Source organism: Python bivittatus, unplaced genomic scaffold, assembly GCF_059951505.1.
Source record: "Python bivittatus isolate LINGU-HERP-01145 unplaced genomic scaffold, Pbiv_v1 ctg000690_np1212, whole genome shotgun sequence".
NCBI lineage: Eukaryota > Metazoa > Chordata > Lepidosauria > Squamata > Pythonidae > Python > Python bivittatus.
This window is the reverse complement of record NW_028277096.1, coordinates 4,094,827-4,111,485: the sequence shown is the minus strand read 5'-3', so window position 1 is coordinate 4,111,485 and position 16,659 is coordinate 4,094,827. Positions and strand designations below refer to the sequence as shown.

The 16,659-nt window shown below is 41.8% G+C and overlaps 1 long non-coding RNA gene across 1 annotated transcript; it reads right to left on the bottom strand.

Moving 5' to 3' along the window:
- Window positions 1–1,018: 1,018 nt before the first annotated feature.
- LOC148214365 (uncharacterized) lies at window positions 1,019–13,340 on the bottom strand. The gene is made up of 3 exons (XR_015798155.1): window positions 13,275–13,340; window positions 12,398–12,482; window positions 1,019–3,448 (listed from the first exon to the last, which is right to left on the bottom strand). It is a non-coding gene; the product is annotated as an uncharacterized LOC148214365 (long non-coding RNA).
- Between the last annotated feature and the right edge of the window lie 3,319 nt (window positions 13,341–16,659).

Sequence of the window (16,659 nt, the reverse complement as noted above, 5' to 3'; positions counted from 1 at the left end):
GGCCGACTTGGAGCCAGCAAAACCTAAGCATAGTTTGGAGAAGGCAAACTTGAATGTCAGCCTTACCAGGTAGACCAGACAGGAACCCCACTCAGCTAAACTAATTCTACTTTAATGTATGGCTACATTAACAGAATCTTAGTCTGAAAGTATTAATCTCCCACTGTCTCCTTTACAGCCGAGGGAGGGTCCCTTCTGAGCCTCTTGCTCTGCCCACTATGCAGTTGCAGGCTATGCACTCTCTTATCTGACCATTCCCTAGGCAGCATCTCTTCCCCCCATCTCCCAAGGTCTTTCCCGCATACTGTTACATTGAATCAGGGCTGTCCAGCAGCAAGCAGCAGAGCATAAGCCAAGTCAAGGAGCTGAGCCAGTTCTGCAGGACCTTGGAGAGCTCCCATGGAAGGCAGATGTTGCTTTAGCCATCTGCACAAATAAATATTGTAAGGGACTGTCTGATTTATAGTGAATCTACCTGTCCTGTGAGGACCTCTAGAGAGGGTCTACTCAAGAAACCATCATGATGTGATCTTAGGAGTGTATGGAGTAGAAAATAAGCCATTTTTTTTAGCACCCACTTTGTAAACTATTCTGCCCTCAAAGTTACACCTGGACACCTCTCTTCTGGCATTTTTTAAAAGGGCTTTTTATGTCTAAGCTAGATTAGTGGGCCCTCATGTATTTTTATTGTATCTGTTTTAAATGTCTTTTTAGATTGTTTTCATTGTTGTACACAGCCCAGAATCTTAGGATAGGAATACACAAACACACACATTATACGTAATAAACAAATAAATGGCCAAAGAGACTTTCTTGCTGGTTCATACAACATGCTAAATATCATATTTCTTAATTATGTGTTCAAAAAGATCTTAGCACAATCAGGTGGATGAAGATTTCCTAAGTCCATAGTTGCTATCCTAACATTCTCTGTACCCCTTCTTTTGCATGCTGGACATATTATAATCCTTACAGATCCTGAAAATATAGCCTGCTATGATGACGGTGATGATGAAGAGGAGGAGGAGGAGGAGGAGATGGAGATGGGAAGGCTTTGATAACAGCTCCATAATTGCAGTATCTTCATTGAATAGATGAACATCAAAGGAATGGAAGTGCATGAACTCTGTGGGATTTATTTCTGAGCCAGACATGCATAGGACTGTGTTATCATGCTCTTAGCTACTATGGCATTCTCTTTATTATCTTAGGGCTTGCAATTTTTGTAAAAACTCAAAGTAGTGGACAAATAGCAAACAATAGGTATCATGTTACACATTAATAATATTTAGCCTAATAGGAGAATTACTAACTCTTCAAACTTGAAAACATATTTTCCATTGCCTTTAATACTTTACAGAGAACCATAAGCTGCTCCACCCTCAAGTTTTTTTTTTTTTTTAAATTGAAGCCTTGCCCTCTAAGGAACATACAGTCTAAACTGAACATGTATTTCATAAGGCTCTCTAAAGTTAATACAATTTAATACCGAACATTACTAAAAAATCTCAAATAGCAGTTCATAAGGATATAAGCAGAAATAATGACCGAATGTATTTCAGCTCTGTTTTGGCCTGCATTGACCTGCAGCAGTCTGTCCTCCCTCTCTTTCACTTCTGCTTACCTGTCATATTGTCTCTTAGCAGCTTGCTCCTCCCCCTCCCCCACCCTTTAATAGCTCTCTAATACATTCTCCAAGGTCAGCTATAAATTCCTTTACACATATTAAGGATCTGACTCATGAAGAAGGCCACATACTTGATCTGGTTTTTGTCACCAGACAGATGCAATGTGATCTGAGTGGATGAGGCATTAATATCTATCCCTTGTCACAGTCAGATCACCCTCTGATTGCTTCGGCGTCAAACCAGGCCACCAACTTCCATAGGGAGGAGACAGCTATGCCATCAGTCTATCCTAGGTATCTAATAGAACTACTATGTTTCCAGGGAGCATTTGGGTAATTTCCCAGGGCTTTGGTGGATAGTTCTTTGGAGGTTCTAGTCACCTGTTGGGGTGAAAGGGTGGCTATGGCCTTGGAGAGAATTGCACCTGAGCAGCCTCACCCTGCTGGCTAATTCAGTAAGCCAAGGAGCTCCAGGAGGTGAACTGGCACATGAGAAGTGTAGAGCACTGCTGGTGGAAAACAAGGAATGAATCTGATTGAAGATGGGTTAGAATATATGTTTGAACTTCATGTTCCTGGAAAATGCCCAGCACTGCTCCACTTCGTTCACTTGCTAACGAACATGGAATGGTAAGGTACCCGCTTTGCATGCAGAAGGGCTCATATTTGTCTTTAAGGGTCTAAGAAAGCAGGACTAGCAAAATGCCTTTTGTAATGTTACCTTGACTTAGTTGCTACCCATTGAGGGTGATGCTTCTAGGAGAAATGGAACCAAAGGTCTGCCCTTGAGTAGGGTAGCTTTGTATATTCATTTTTCCTTTTGTTCTTATAATCATGAAGGCTAGAACTCGAACCTTTACTTTAAAACAAAAAAGAAACATTTCCTACACATTATCTCATGGAGGTTAGGTTAGGTTAGGTTATTTATTTTTGTATGATTTATATGGCCACCTATCTCACATGACTGACTCTAGCCAGTGTGCAAGGATTAAACACACACACACACACACACACCCAAACCCACATGACATATAACTCGTATCCAATATGAACACCTGCAGCTCCTTATACCAACTTTAGCTGGCCAAGTGGTACCTGCTTTGAATGACAGATATACTGGAGATAGGAATCTTTTCCAATCTTCTAATCTGAGAATCTTAATGTCAAAATTCCAGGGCTCTTGAACAAGCAAAACACACGCTGAAGCAGAGAATTATGGTCTTTCCTCCAAAGAGGAAGGACTAGCTTGGCCAGCATGAGCCTACATCCGTGGCCATTATTAGTAATACAAGGTGCCAACTGGAATTAATTAAATGTTACAAGGGAAACCATATTCACAAAGTGGGCTCATTTCCTCTCCCTGCAGACATTTCTCATCCCTACAGAAAAGGAAGCAAACTGTAGAATTCTAAATGCTCCATTTATTTTCTTAATAAACACAGCAGCACCTGGCCCTGCTCAAAACTTCACTGAGATTCATAAGTGGCAGTGAAGCCTGTCAGTTTTAATACGATGCAGTTTGGATGCGAAAGTCCTGAATGGACTAGACACTATTGTATTTAAGAAAAATTAAAAGCTGCAGAAATAAAGATGCACACTATCAGACGGGGGCCTTTTTTGTTGTTTTTTTCTGCCAAACAAGAGGATGCTAATTCACGCTGTAGCATCCTTCCCCGACCTGGTATCCTGCAGGTGTTCTTGACTACAACTTCTATTATCTTCTGCCCACATGAGGATGATGACAGCAGGGCAGATTATCTTTTTAGTGATGGAGGATGCAGTTTCTTTTCTTTTCTCTTTCTTATTTCCTGGGATCTTCACCTAGGGTTGAAAAAACCTGATGTTGGTCAATGTAATGAAGATAGCATTAAAGAAGAAAATAGATTCTTTTGTTGCCTAAACTGAAAATAGCTAGAATAGGTCTTCCCTGTGCTTGAAAGAGACTGGATGCTTACCCAAAATGTGGCAAAGATTCCCAGCATACAGGGCCAAAATGGAAATCTAGGCCTAGTGGCTGATCTGAGAATGATCTGGATTAGATCAGGAATAGTTTTTGACTCTGTCAACAACAAACACAACCTTAAAATATTTCTTTTATAATAAATCTTTTGAAATGGGGAAGACAGAACCTGGCATGATTTTTTTGTGTGGAAGGAGTATTGGCTCTATTCCAATGCCCATAAGACCTTTCTGGGCTGAGCACAGATCCAGTAAAAGCCTGTTTCTTATTGTAGAGCACATCCATCACACTGAGATCCTATCTTGCAGTTGGCTCCAGCTGGTGGACCAAGAGGTTCTAGTAACAAACAAAGCAGATGTTACAATGCTGAACTTTAACCCCACAGTCAGAGATGGCTCACCACTCAAATTAGTTTGGTTGAATCTTGGTTTCCCTCTGGCTATTATTTCTGTGTATAACCCAGAATATATCTGTAGCACAACCTCTTTAGAATTACAGAAAGAGCATGCAATTGAGATCTTCCTCACTCAGGTTAATGGAACTCCAAAGGCAGGCAGGTCATGTAGAGGGAACTGGGTCAGAGAGGTATCAAGAGTGGCACTTGTGAACAGATGTTGTTGTCAATTGCCCTGCATGACTGCACTGAGAAGGATGATCATCTGTATTATTAAGCAGCAATGAATGATGATTCAGACATCTGCCTTTCAGGGCTATCCATCTATAATTAAAACCAGACTTTTGATAAAATCTTTTATCTGATTTCCCTTGAAATTGACGGAATGTGGAGTGAATGAAATAAATTGAAATATATATCTGCCCAAAAGCCATGGTGTTTGTCTTCCTTCTAATTCAAGATGTGGTGGGGAAATATTAAAAAAGGGGATACAGGTAGTCCTCAGTTTAAGAATGAATTCTCTTCCTATAGTCTGTAAATTTGTATGTAAGCTGGAACAGTATTATGGTATAATACTGTGTGTAGTATTGTGTAATTAACTCGAACCATTGTGTATTCAACTCAAATCATTATGTATTTAATTTTGTAGCAAATTTTGTATTTAATTCTGTAGCAAATTTTGCTACAATAGGCTCTGTTCTTAACTATGGGTCACCCGTAAACCAGGCATTCTTAACCCAGGGACTACCTGTACAACTACAGGACCTTAAGAGCAAAACAAAACTTACCATCAAATTTGAAACAGGATGGAATGAAGGAAGAGTGTGGGAAGATGAGAAAAGCAATGATTGTGATCAAGTGTGCCAGAGTTTAGATACTTGGAGAATTCAGCAGAAGAGAGAAAGTGAATGCCGTATATCTCAGTAGAATTCTGCTTTCTTTGCATGGGATAATCGTGGTCTGGTAGATAGATAGGTGATATGGACTGGTCACTGCATGTGAATCTCTGTTCAGCCTTAGGGGTTGCTGGGTGAACACTGTCTCTCAGATGAACATAATAATTAATTAGCAGGATTTTATAATGCCCCAAACAACATTATTCTGGCAGTATAAATTCTCACACTGTTGTTGGGCAGATAAAATAATCCAATTCTTAATGAACTAAATAAAATAGCCTCTCAGACCAGTAGCCACTCATCACTGAGAGCTTGTGCTTATGTCTATGGACCCTCCCTGATTTTTGTTTAAATAGTATTTTTAGGCATACTTGCGTCATCCAAGTATTTTAAAAAATACCTCTTCTCTCTGGATAGTTCTGTTTCACTGAAATACTGGGTAGCATCGAGCCATCCACGACAGGGAATGATTTTCTAGCAATACTATTAATGGTAGCATTTATACATTACACAGACACACAGACACAGACACACACCTCAAAAGGAAGATGACCCTGACTTTAAGACAATCCTCCCCTAGAGGAGGATTAGGCAGAAAAACCACATTTGCCTCCATTACCATCCTCTCAGCAAATCTAAAAAGATCCTCCCATTGTAAAATTAAATTATTTATGAAAAGCCCCGATCTTCCTTTCCAAGAGAGAGATTCTTCCCATATGGGAATATTCTATTTATCTTGCTAAGAGGATATAATGCCAAAATATAATTATCATGGATTTTAAGAAAATCATGTGTACAGTTTTGTTACACTTGCTAGGAAAGCTACTGAGAAATTTCTAAGTTTATGCTGTTTTGGCAATATAAGCAAAGGCCCTCAGAAACCAAGAAACTGATGAAGGAAGAAATTGTAAAAGTTTGAAGCATTTCCATTTCTTATTACAGTAGCAAATTTTCAGAGAATCTGATCCCTAGCTTGATTAATATAGTCAGCCTGGACTAATGACACCCATCTCTCAGATGAAGGGTGAGTTCTGGAGGATCACAAAGGTGAATAGTTTCAGCTAAAAATATTTGCTGCCTGAAGCCAAGTCCAAAAATGCCTCTCTCACTCCTACAGACAGGATTTCTAAACTGATGAGTACTACAACCTGAACATCCTGAGTCATTTCCATTCTCCTCCCTTCCTGCATTTTGGATATAGTCCATACTGAATCTCCAAAAGTTGGAGGACAAAATTATTAAATGAATGGAGAACAGTTATTATAACTGTGCTCATTTTATTGTTGATTGATTGATTGATTGTATGCCATCAAGTCAGTGTTGACTCTTAGCAACCACATAGATAGATTTTCTCTGGGACACTCTGTCCCCAATCAAATCCTTCAGAGCTTCCAGTGATGTACCCATTGCTTCGGTAACCTGCTGCTGGTCATTTTTTTATTTTTCCTTCCATTATTTTATTTTAACTCCCTCCTAGATGCTAAATCAAACTTTATTTTTATCCTGGGCTCACCTACTTTTTTGTCCTGATTCTGATCACAGGTATGTGTGTGTGTGTGTGTGTGTGTGTGTGTGTAGTGTATGTTGCTTACCAGCATGCCACACAAAGGCTAAGTGTGACTCTTGCCCCCCTCCCTCCCTCAACATTGCCTGGAACTAATTTAATAGACACGAAGGAATCCAAGAACTTTTGATGAGCAAATTGTACAGTAGAAAAGCTAAAAAGCCATTAGGAAAGAATTCCTGCAATGGCAGCATATCGCATGCAAGCTCAGTTTATACGAATCAATGTCCACATTTTTTGTGCCTCTTTCTCCCATCTGCCCTATGTAAAGGACTAGAAGCAATTCTCTGGGCAATGCTGCATTGCAGTTGGAGCTGCTTGTTTCTTCTCTTAAGCCTCTTTCAGAAATTCCAGTCAGAATTGCAGTGGATGGCAAGAGAGCTGGACTGGCACTCAGTATGGACTATGGCCACTGCAAGACCTGATGGGTTCCTCTGCTCCTTGCCCTTCCCATCCATTCAGGGAAGGCAAGCCTCACCGGCTGACTCCTATGTAAGAGATTTCCCAGGGTCTACCTTTTCCTTTAGGGATTGTCCCCTCCTCACTAGTCTCCATGTCTTTCCTTTGTTTTCCTAGTTATTTGCACACATGGATGCCTTCACCCCCCCCTTTTCCTTTGATACTAGAGCAGAAACTCTCTGTCCCCTCCCTCCCCCATGAAATCATTGTTGCTCTGCCACCTTGATCAAAGCAATAGGGAACACGTTGTTGTTCCTAGGCTCTTCTGTGGATCCATGGACATTTTTAGCAAGGAAGAACTCATAGCTTAGCTTCATAGGAGCACAGGAGCAGCAGTTCTAGCTTTCAACTTAAAGATGAAAAAAAGAACTTAAATAAATAAAAGGAGGGGAAGGGAAGCTTTGCAGTACTTTGGATGGGGTGGGAAAATAAGGAGAACATGCTCCACTCAGCCCGAGCAGCAATCTAAAGATATTCACTGGGAGATGTAAGGACTAAAGGGAGCATGAGCTTCTAGGGTTGAGGGTATTTCATTGAGTAAATGGGCCACCATTTGGTCATCTGCAAGCTTAGAAAAACACAGCCGTAGCTGATCAGCAGAAAACATAGCAGCCCAGTAACCTAGGATGAAATATGGAGAGGAGAGGACATGCCAGGCATTACAGCCTATCTTTGCTAGGGCTGCTACCCAAATAGAACAAAACATTGGAGACCATCCGCTTTGAAGGTGGGTCAGAAAACAACCGCTTTGAATCAAAGCTAGAAAACATCCGTATGAGGGGTTTGTGCAATGGGCTATGAGTGAGAGGAGGATGTTGTTGATTCCTGCACTCGGCAGGCTGTGAGTGGTAGTGGAGGTAGGCTAAGTAGATAGTCCAAATCTGCCCTCTTTGGGGTGGGAAACAAGTCTGATATAGCACTAGGTAGTTTATTTTGGACCAGTGTTTCTCAACCTTGGCACCTTGAAGATGTGTGGACTTCAGCTCCCAGAATTCCCCAGCCAGCAAGTCCACACATCTTCAAGTTGCCAAGGTTGAGAAACATTGCTTTGGACTGTGTGTGAGAACCAACTTTCACAAGCCTGAGGCCTCTCTCTGGGTGGCTCCTACGGGGAGAGAAAGATGAATAGAAGTGAACAATGGGGGTCACTGGATTTTTATAAAGTCTACTTTCGATGAAAAATGACATTACAGCTAAGAGTACAATGTGTGACATTTTATGAAATGTACTTTTATTTATTCTGAATGGCAAATGTAGTGTAATCTTTTATGAAAGCTGCCTTCAGGGGGCATTTAAACTTTTAGCTAGTTTAAATGAATAAAATAAACATTTTAAACTCTCACTTCTGTCCTGAGCTCACCTCCACCTAGCGTTCTATATATACTTTGAACCACAGCTCCCATCATGTCCAGCTACTAAGGCATGCTGGCTGGAGATTTGGGGAGTGCAGTCCAATGCATTTTGAGGACATTTAGATGAGCCAGCCTGGCCTAGTTGCCATGACTTCTAGATTTCAAAGCAGCAGCATCCGGGTTCAAAATCTACGAGATACTGAATGCAATATCACAATTGAAGTCCTACATTTTTGTATGAGCACCGCAGTTATACTATTCTCACTACGTTGCACATTTTGACCCCATCCTCAGCAGATGCCAATGAAATCCAAGTCATTTTTATTATCTGGATGAAATATATATGAAAAGAAAGTTTAAAAAGCAAACACAATTCTATGTCATGAAGTGGGCCTCAGTAGCTATTCAACTGTGTGGAAAGGCAGCCTGCCCACTGCATTCAAATGTTTATCAGGCTGGCTGGACTTCATGGAGTTTGCAGTCCCTGTATTTGGAGTGTGCCAACATTCACAAGGCTACGGAGGCTGCTGAGTCATAAAGATGCTAGAAATCTCCCATCGCCCACAGACTGAAAACGGTATTTAAAAATAGAGGCAGAACTGGGCAAGTACAAGTGATCAGAAAATTGGGACAGTTGGAGCTTCTGGAAGACTCAGGCTGTCTTCTTCACATGGTTATGTAATGAGCAATAACACATTTGTCAGGCATTCAGTTTGCACCTTTTAAAGCTGGCAATTCACACCAATGTACTTAATGCCTCTGAAATCATTTCTAGGTAAATGTGCCTGGTACTGGGTGAAGATCATGATGCAAAAGCAGTATTACTATAATCAAAAGGGCATCTCTTCTGATTTGCCCACCCAAGGCAGAATCCACCATACTTTACCCACTCCTCTTGCCCACAGCTTCCAAACAGAAGGTGGCAAAAATACTTCAGTAAATTTAAAATGGTAATTTTATTATTCTTTGCAGCAAAAAAACAGCCAGTGTACTCTTGTCTGGTAATTGGTGATTGCTAGCAGAAAACAAGCCAGCTGGCCTTGCTGGCCTGTTTTTGGCCAGCAAGCAAGCAAGCAAGATGAACATACGCAGTGGCATCACTATGCAAGTCTTTCCCACAACAACATCACAGGCAGGCATATAAGGAAGGAGCTTGCACAGTAACATCACCATGAGGTGGGGCTTGCTATAATTTGTTTCATTTTGCTAAGACACTCCACTTTAATGTGCATGGAAGAAAAGTTACTTCCACCGAGAGTGCAACTAAGGAGAACTGCTTGGTGCCAGCTTTGAGATTTAGAAATGCCACTCCAAACAAAGCAAAAGAAACATAAAAAAACCACACCTCTAGTCAGTTTTAGTCACAAATAATTGCAATTGAACGGCAAATGGCAAAAATGCCACTAGCATGCCAAAATCAATAGATAGCTATGATGGAGTCATCGGCTGAAACACACAGAAGCTTGTAGCAAAGAACCAACCACAACTATCCCTAAACTTCACCAGCTGCAGGTTCAGAATGGCTTCTAAAATGAGAAGTTGATTTTTATTCCCTCTCCCCAAAAGGAGAAAATGCCATTTTATATGCCTGGACGATGCTGCTGCAGAGCCTAAATAGAAAAATACCTTTAAAAACATAGACTACTATAGCATCTAAAGAACTAGCATCATTTCTGGCATGACCATAGGTCTGGGAAATCTATGAGAAATAGGCTGATGGAATCTAGAAAGTGCCATATTGCAAAAGGCTGATGGAAGCATTTCTGGGGGTTAACACTAGTAAAGAGCAATAGCTAAGGATAACACCCACCCACACCACACCCATTAGAGGACAGGGACTATCCAAAGCAGTAAAATCAAATGCATCACCTACTTCACTTGAAGTTGCACTTGACTTGGTGCTTCAGGAGATTTGCCCTTCCTTGGGGTTTTTAGCGGGTGGAGAATGAATTGAATCAAGGGTGTAGGAAACTTTGAGGAAATCTTGGGAATCTCTTCTATTGCTCTGCTTTTCATAGGGGCAGTGTCTAGACTACTTGAACCAGGCTGAGAAACTAGACACAATTGAATCTGGTTAGTACTTGAATGGAAGTTCATGGATCTGTCATGAGGTCCTAAAATTTGAACTTGACTCAAAGGAAAATACTTCCTTTTTTAAGTGGAGTTGTGTGGCAAATGTCACCCCCACTCCCACCGCAACATCAAGAGGTGTAGTACCTGAGGGTGATTACGTTATTTTGGCTGTCCTGACAGAATATGCCACAGACTCCTTTTCTCTAGCTGGTTTCCCTTTTACAGAGTTCACAATTAGCTCTCTGAGATGCTCCCTTATTTAGCATACTGATAGAGTCTGCTCTGTCCTCCCCCTCTCGCCCATCCTGCCATGTTTAGGCTCTATCCTGAGGCATAAGACAGCAGGCCACTTCCATACCAGGCTCCACCCATGTCCCACTAAGCCCTGCCCAGGAGATCTGCCTGTATGGCTCCTTATTTCTAAGGCCCCACTGGTGAACCTCCAACTGTCAGAAGATCCATGCTTTTGTTATGAATCCATACATTCAAAACAGTATTAGGAAATTAATTACATTTTTCCACAAAAATCCCTTCCCATCAAATGCTCTTGTTTTAAAACAACAACAACAAAAATGGTACTGTTGAAAATCAGCAAAATACAAGACTATTGGACATCCAATGAGACTCGTACACTCAGGAAAGCGAGTCTTCAGATAAGACATTTGGATTAACAATGTTCAAGAATTTTCTGAGACAACATAAAGCAGCTTATCCCACCCTGACACTTTCCAGTTATACTGAACTGGAACTCCTGTCAACCGGACCATGGTCCATGTTGAATGGGTCTGGTGGGAATAGTGGTCAAACACATTTGAATAATTCCAAATTGGAAAGTGTTGCACAATCTCTCCTCCTCCTCTTCTACTATCTTCTTTTCCTCCCTTTGACTCTTGTCTGCTGCTATTTTCCCTAAGCTTATAAAATCATGGAGTTGTGGACCATTTAGGCTGTTGAATCCAAACCCCTGATCAGTGAAGGGCAGCCCACCACCTTTCTAACTGGTTCCATTATTATGCTATTACTACTAGGAATGGTTTTTTTCCCCTCTAACATTCAATTGGAATTTGTTGTCCTGCAAATTATTCTGTCTTACACTTAGAAATAGGACAGAACAGGTCTGATTCTTCTTCTGAGACATTTGCAGAAGCTCATGAGATCTTGGCTCCCTCTCTGTTTTGGCAATGCTGCTATGTGTTCCCTGCCATCAGACTCACTCTCCTCTCAACTTATGGGCCTGGCATCATCTCCTTGATCCAACTAATGGTTCACTTCCCTCCCTAGAAACAGTGAACAAAAATGCACATTGTAGCACAATCAAGTGGATGAAGATCTCCTAAGTCCATAGTTACTATCCTAACATGCTCTTACACGTTCTCATACTTGATGAACATATTATAATCCTTACAGATTCTGAAAATATAGCCTGCTATCATGATGATGATAAGGAGGAGGAGGAGGAGGAGGAGGAGGAGGAGGAGGAGGAGGAGGAGGAGGTGGAAAAGATGGGACGGCTTTGATAACAGCTTTATAACTGCAGTATCTTCACTGAATAGATGAACATCAAAGGAATGGAGGTGCGCTAAACTCTGTGGGATTTATTTCTGAGTCAGACATGCATAGGACTGGGTTATCATGCTCTTAGCTACTATGGCATCCTCCTTATTATCTTAGGGCTTGCAATTTTTGTGAAAACTCAAAGTAGTGGACAAACAATAGGTATCATGTTACACATTCATAATATTTAGCCTAATAGGAGAATTACTAACTCTTCAAATTAAAACATATTTTCTATTGCCTTTAGTACTTTACAGAGGAACATAAGCTGCTCCACTCCCAAGGTTTTTTTTTTTTATCAAAGCATTGCCCTCTAAGGAATGTACAGTCTAAATTGAACATGGCATTTCATAAGGCTCTCTAAAGTTAATACAATTTAATACTGAACATTACTAAAAAATCTCAAATAGCAGTTCATAAGGATATAAGCAGAAATAATGACTGAATGTATTTCAGCTCTGTTTTGGCCTGCATTGTCCTGTAGCAGCCCTCCCTCCCTCCCTTCCTCTTCTGCTTACCTGTCATTCTGGAATCTGAGTATCTCTGTTCCCCTGTTGAACTTCGGTCTGACTAGCAGACTTCTGGAGGTCTATTCGGTGCTTTCTAGGAACAAAACCGGGCAAGTGGATGATATGTCACTCAGGAAGACCACAGACATGTAAGGAACTGGATTTCTCACTCAAAAGATGGCTGAGCTGATGAACACTTCTTCTTCAGGAACACGTTTCAAGGTTCACAGCCAGCCTCTCATAAGCAGTTCACACCCATCTGCCACTGTATGTGCTCACATCTTCCAAATCATGTTGCCTGCTCCTGTATATCGCTTGCTCTGCTTTCAGGAAAAACTAGGGGTTGAGGACCGGGAGGGTGCCCCCTCCATTTCACCTTATTTGGTGGGTGGATCAGAGAGATGTCTCTGGTTTAATTTCCTACATGTTATCTCTAATATTATGATGATACCCAAAGTGCTGAAGTCCCTGTGACTCACTCATACCCCGGGCCTGACTGACTGCTAGCTACTGTGCTACGGCTCCAGAACCTGGAGGAGTGTGATCCTTTGTCAGTCAGATTCCTCCCTCGACTGTCTGCTTCTACCTTCCTCCTGGGCTGCCCAGAACTGTTTCCATGGACACGGGTGCAGCTGTCAGTGGCAGCAGGGTCTTGAGGACTCAAGGAATCCAGCCATCCAAACAGCAAATCCTCCTCCCAGGGCAGTGACTGGGTGATCTGAGCTTGCTTCAGAAGGGAAACTTTCAGTGGTGATCTCTTGCTTTTTTTTAAGGCAGTGAAGAAAGGGGAGAAATATGTACATAGACACAGATCAAGTCAGTAGAAATGGGAGCAAAGTCTTAATATCTCTTGGGGGATAAGCACCCTTAGAAAGTCTAAATTCACCTGAACCATGATAGTCTCCTCCTTTGGAAGATAGGCCATAACAGAAATGGGTGAGGCAGGCGGAACTTCCAAGGAGACTGAATGTGGATTTATTATTAGAACAAGGGACATCTAAGAAATGTTGTCAGCTAATGCTGTCCAGTTGTCCCTGGACATTGCAGATGCTGGCATTTGAAAGCTGGCAGCAAGGACAGGAAGTAAATGACAGAGGGGACTTTTTTTTTTTTTGCTTCCTCTTTAAAAAAAGGCAACCTCTGAGGCAAACCAATTCACAATGTTAACTTCAGAAAGCTACTGTTATGTTGAATTGGTGGGACCAACAAAGATAGGGAAGGTAACGCCTGCTTAATTTGTTCACTGAATTAGTTCATTTCCGAGCAGGGCAGAATCCAAGCTGAAACTGTGATCTGGAGATAATGGTAGCATTCCTACACTTGGGCAGACAGGTGAAATTGGGGTTCCTGAGCTATAGGGCCTCCAAATTCAGTGTTGCACAAATGTTAAGTAGATTTATCAACTGAGATCTTGTCCAGCATCCTCACCACCTCTTCTACCTCCTAGAAGCTACCTGGAGAAATGAAGGCTTGTTCTAGGGCCACTAGTGAATTTGTGACTATGAACTTCTTCATAGCTATTGTTGAATAGTTATAAAGCTGTCCTCATTACTGTTATTTTGGCACAACAATGTTGGATGACCCTAGAAGATATCTAGGCATAGTCATACTTCCAGTTTACCCCAAGTGTGAGCATGAGCCACCCACTATTTCTGAAGGGCAAGAATGCATGAAGTTGTCCTCAATCAACCCCTATCTGGAAGCGAACACAACCTGTACTTGTGTTTTCTGGCTCTACATCAAAAGTTGAAGATGAAACAGTGCAAGGATGGACCTGTGTTTGTTACTGTGTTTTTAACAGATGAAATTGACAAGAATTCTCCCCCTCCCTCTTTTAGCCCAAGTGCAGGAAAAATGTTAACAATGGCTTCCTTCCTTCCTTCCTTCCTTCCTTCCTTCCTTCCTTCCTTCCTTCCTTCCTTCCTTCCTTCCTTCCTTCCTTCCTTCCTTCCTTCCTTCCTTCCTTCCTCCCTATCCAGGAGGGGTAAAGTAGAATTGGAATCCACCTCTCAGGGATTGTGCTAAATATGATCCAAACAAAACATTAAGCCATCACTGTGGCCTAAGAGAAGAAAGGGGTTGAAATCTGGAAAGGGGTTTCTTAATCTAGCTTCATTTCCAGATGGTTTGTGCATAGAAGACAAGCTGCTGGAGACTTCAGTGTGGAAAAACCCTATAAGTCAATGGGCGGAAATGACATAAATCACACCCACTTTTAAAAGTAAAAAGGAAAAGGAAAAAGAAAGAAAAAGGAAAGTCACAATGCTGTAGCAATTACTACAAAGGGTAACATGTTCCATAAGCTGAACAAGCATAAAGACTCCCTCAAACTGAGCTTGGTTCCTTGTGACTACATGGACATCTCCATAGAGTTTTCTTGGTAGCAATGCAGAAGCTGTTTGCCACTGCCTTCTTCCAAGAGACATTTTCAACTTCCCAGTCCAGCCTTTAGCTTTGGGGTTTCCTGGTGATCTCCCATCTAAGAACTAATCAGGTCAGACCCTGCTTAGCTTTTTGAGATCAGCTAGGGAATTTTAACAAATGTTTAATTCTTTTTGGAACTGTTACAGTTGAAGCTATTTGAAATAATATAATTTAAATGATTTTAAACTGTCCCAGGAGCCCTATAAACTATTTTAGTGCAGCAGCAGCAGTAACCGAAAACCAGGTAGTATTTCAATAAAGGCTTTAGAATTAAAAAGAAGAAGAAATAGCTTCAATAAAGCAGGAGCATATCAACTTGCTGAATTAAAAGCCGGGGAAAATAAGAAGATGCTTGATGCCAGAAACATATTTTACTTCCTGACCCCCATTGACAGTATGTAGCCACCACAGAGAAAGACCATTCTCTACCCTGCCAACTCTCAGCTGGAGCCTGGAAAAGCTGAAGGACCTCACTGGATGATCTAGAGTTCTTCAGAGACACTTTAATAAGATCTCCTCCCATCCATCTGACAACACAAAGGTTCCAGCACACTCTGTGCTGCCTTCATTGAAAGTCTTCTTATGCTTCAGCAACAAGGCTAGTGACTGGTGTTGTCCCCACAAATTTAATGTGAGACAATTTAAGGGAAGTGATTGGTGGAGACTTCTGGAGTCACACACCATTAGAAAAACCACCACCAATCACTCTTCCTGAGGGACAAGGTGAGTTGTGACAAATGGCTAGATCTGTTAAAATCTGCTCCTGACCTAGCTGCTATCTATATGCACGTGTGCATTTATGCATCTCTATATTTGTATTTCTAACAGGTTGAACCTACCAAGCAAAAACTACCACTCCTGTCCACATGGAAGGAGGTTGGTTTACCAAACCTCTCCTATAGTAAAGTTGGGACCCCCCCCCCCCATAGTAAAGTTGCCTGCCTCCTGCAGATCAGACATTGGAATGCCTGGCCCTGCAGGGGTGTTTGTGGGGGAGAGGGCAGGGAGGGTTCATTCTGCCTGGTAAAGCAGGAGATTGCCTACTTCACTAGACAAAATGCACCCATGCGGTAAAGCTCCCCACCCATCTCTGTGCATGTCAGGTGCTATGGCAGGAACCTGGAGTGGTTGGTATCTTGATAAAGCAAACTTGTTTTATTGGGCAGAATGCACTTTCCCTCCTGTGGTTCAGGAACTTCAGCACCATGGAGGTGATGGGTAGGCGTGCTTTTTGACACATGTCTAGCGGTCTTCAAGAAGATTGCCAGTCATATGTAAAAAATGTTGCAAGTCAAGAAGAGAGAAGCAGCTTTTAGCTGTCAGTTCTCTAACTCTCCTCACTTTTCCAGCCCGACTAAACAAGAGGTGATTAGGGGGTTACATTGCTACTCTCTGCTTGTCATCCATTTTTTCAGGCCTGCAGAAGAAGTGGGGAGAACAAAATCCACCCTTAAAAATAGGACTTTTCACTTCTGTCCCTGGCCTGGAAAATGGGTGACAGGCAGGGCAGAAGAGGGATTAAATCATGGGTAGGGACCAATTTAAACCCATTTTCCTAGCCTGTGACCCATTTGGGGAGCTGGCACAAGCAGGGAGTGCCCATGTCTAGCATTCGTGCTGAGAACTCACCAGAACCAGTTTCTTCATGTAGGAATAGCATGTTATATAAACACAAGTGTTGACATGGGTTTAGCAGATATTGCCACCTAGTCATTGCTCTGATCAGATCAGATTAGCCTTTCCTTAGATTCTGGACCTCATCTGGCCCGCTCGGACCAATCTTTCAATAGAAGAGTATCTGTAGCTCAGGGTTGAACTGTGGACTCCTTGGTGCTCTCTAAGCTTGG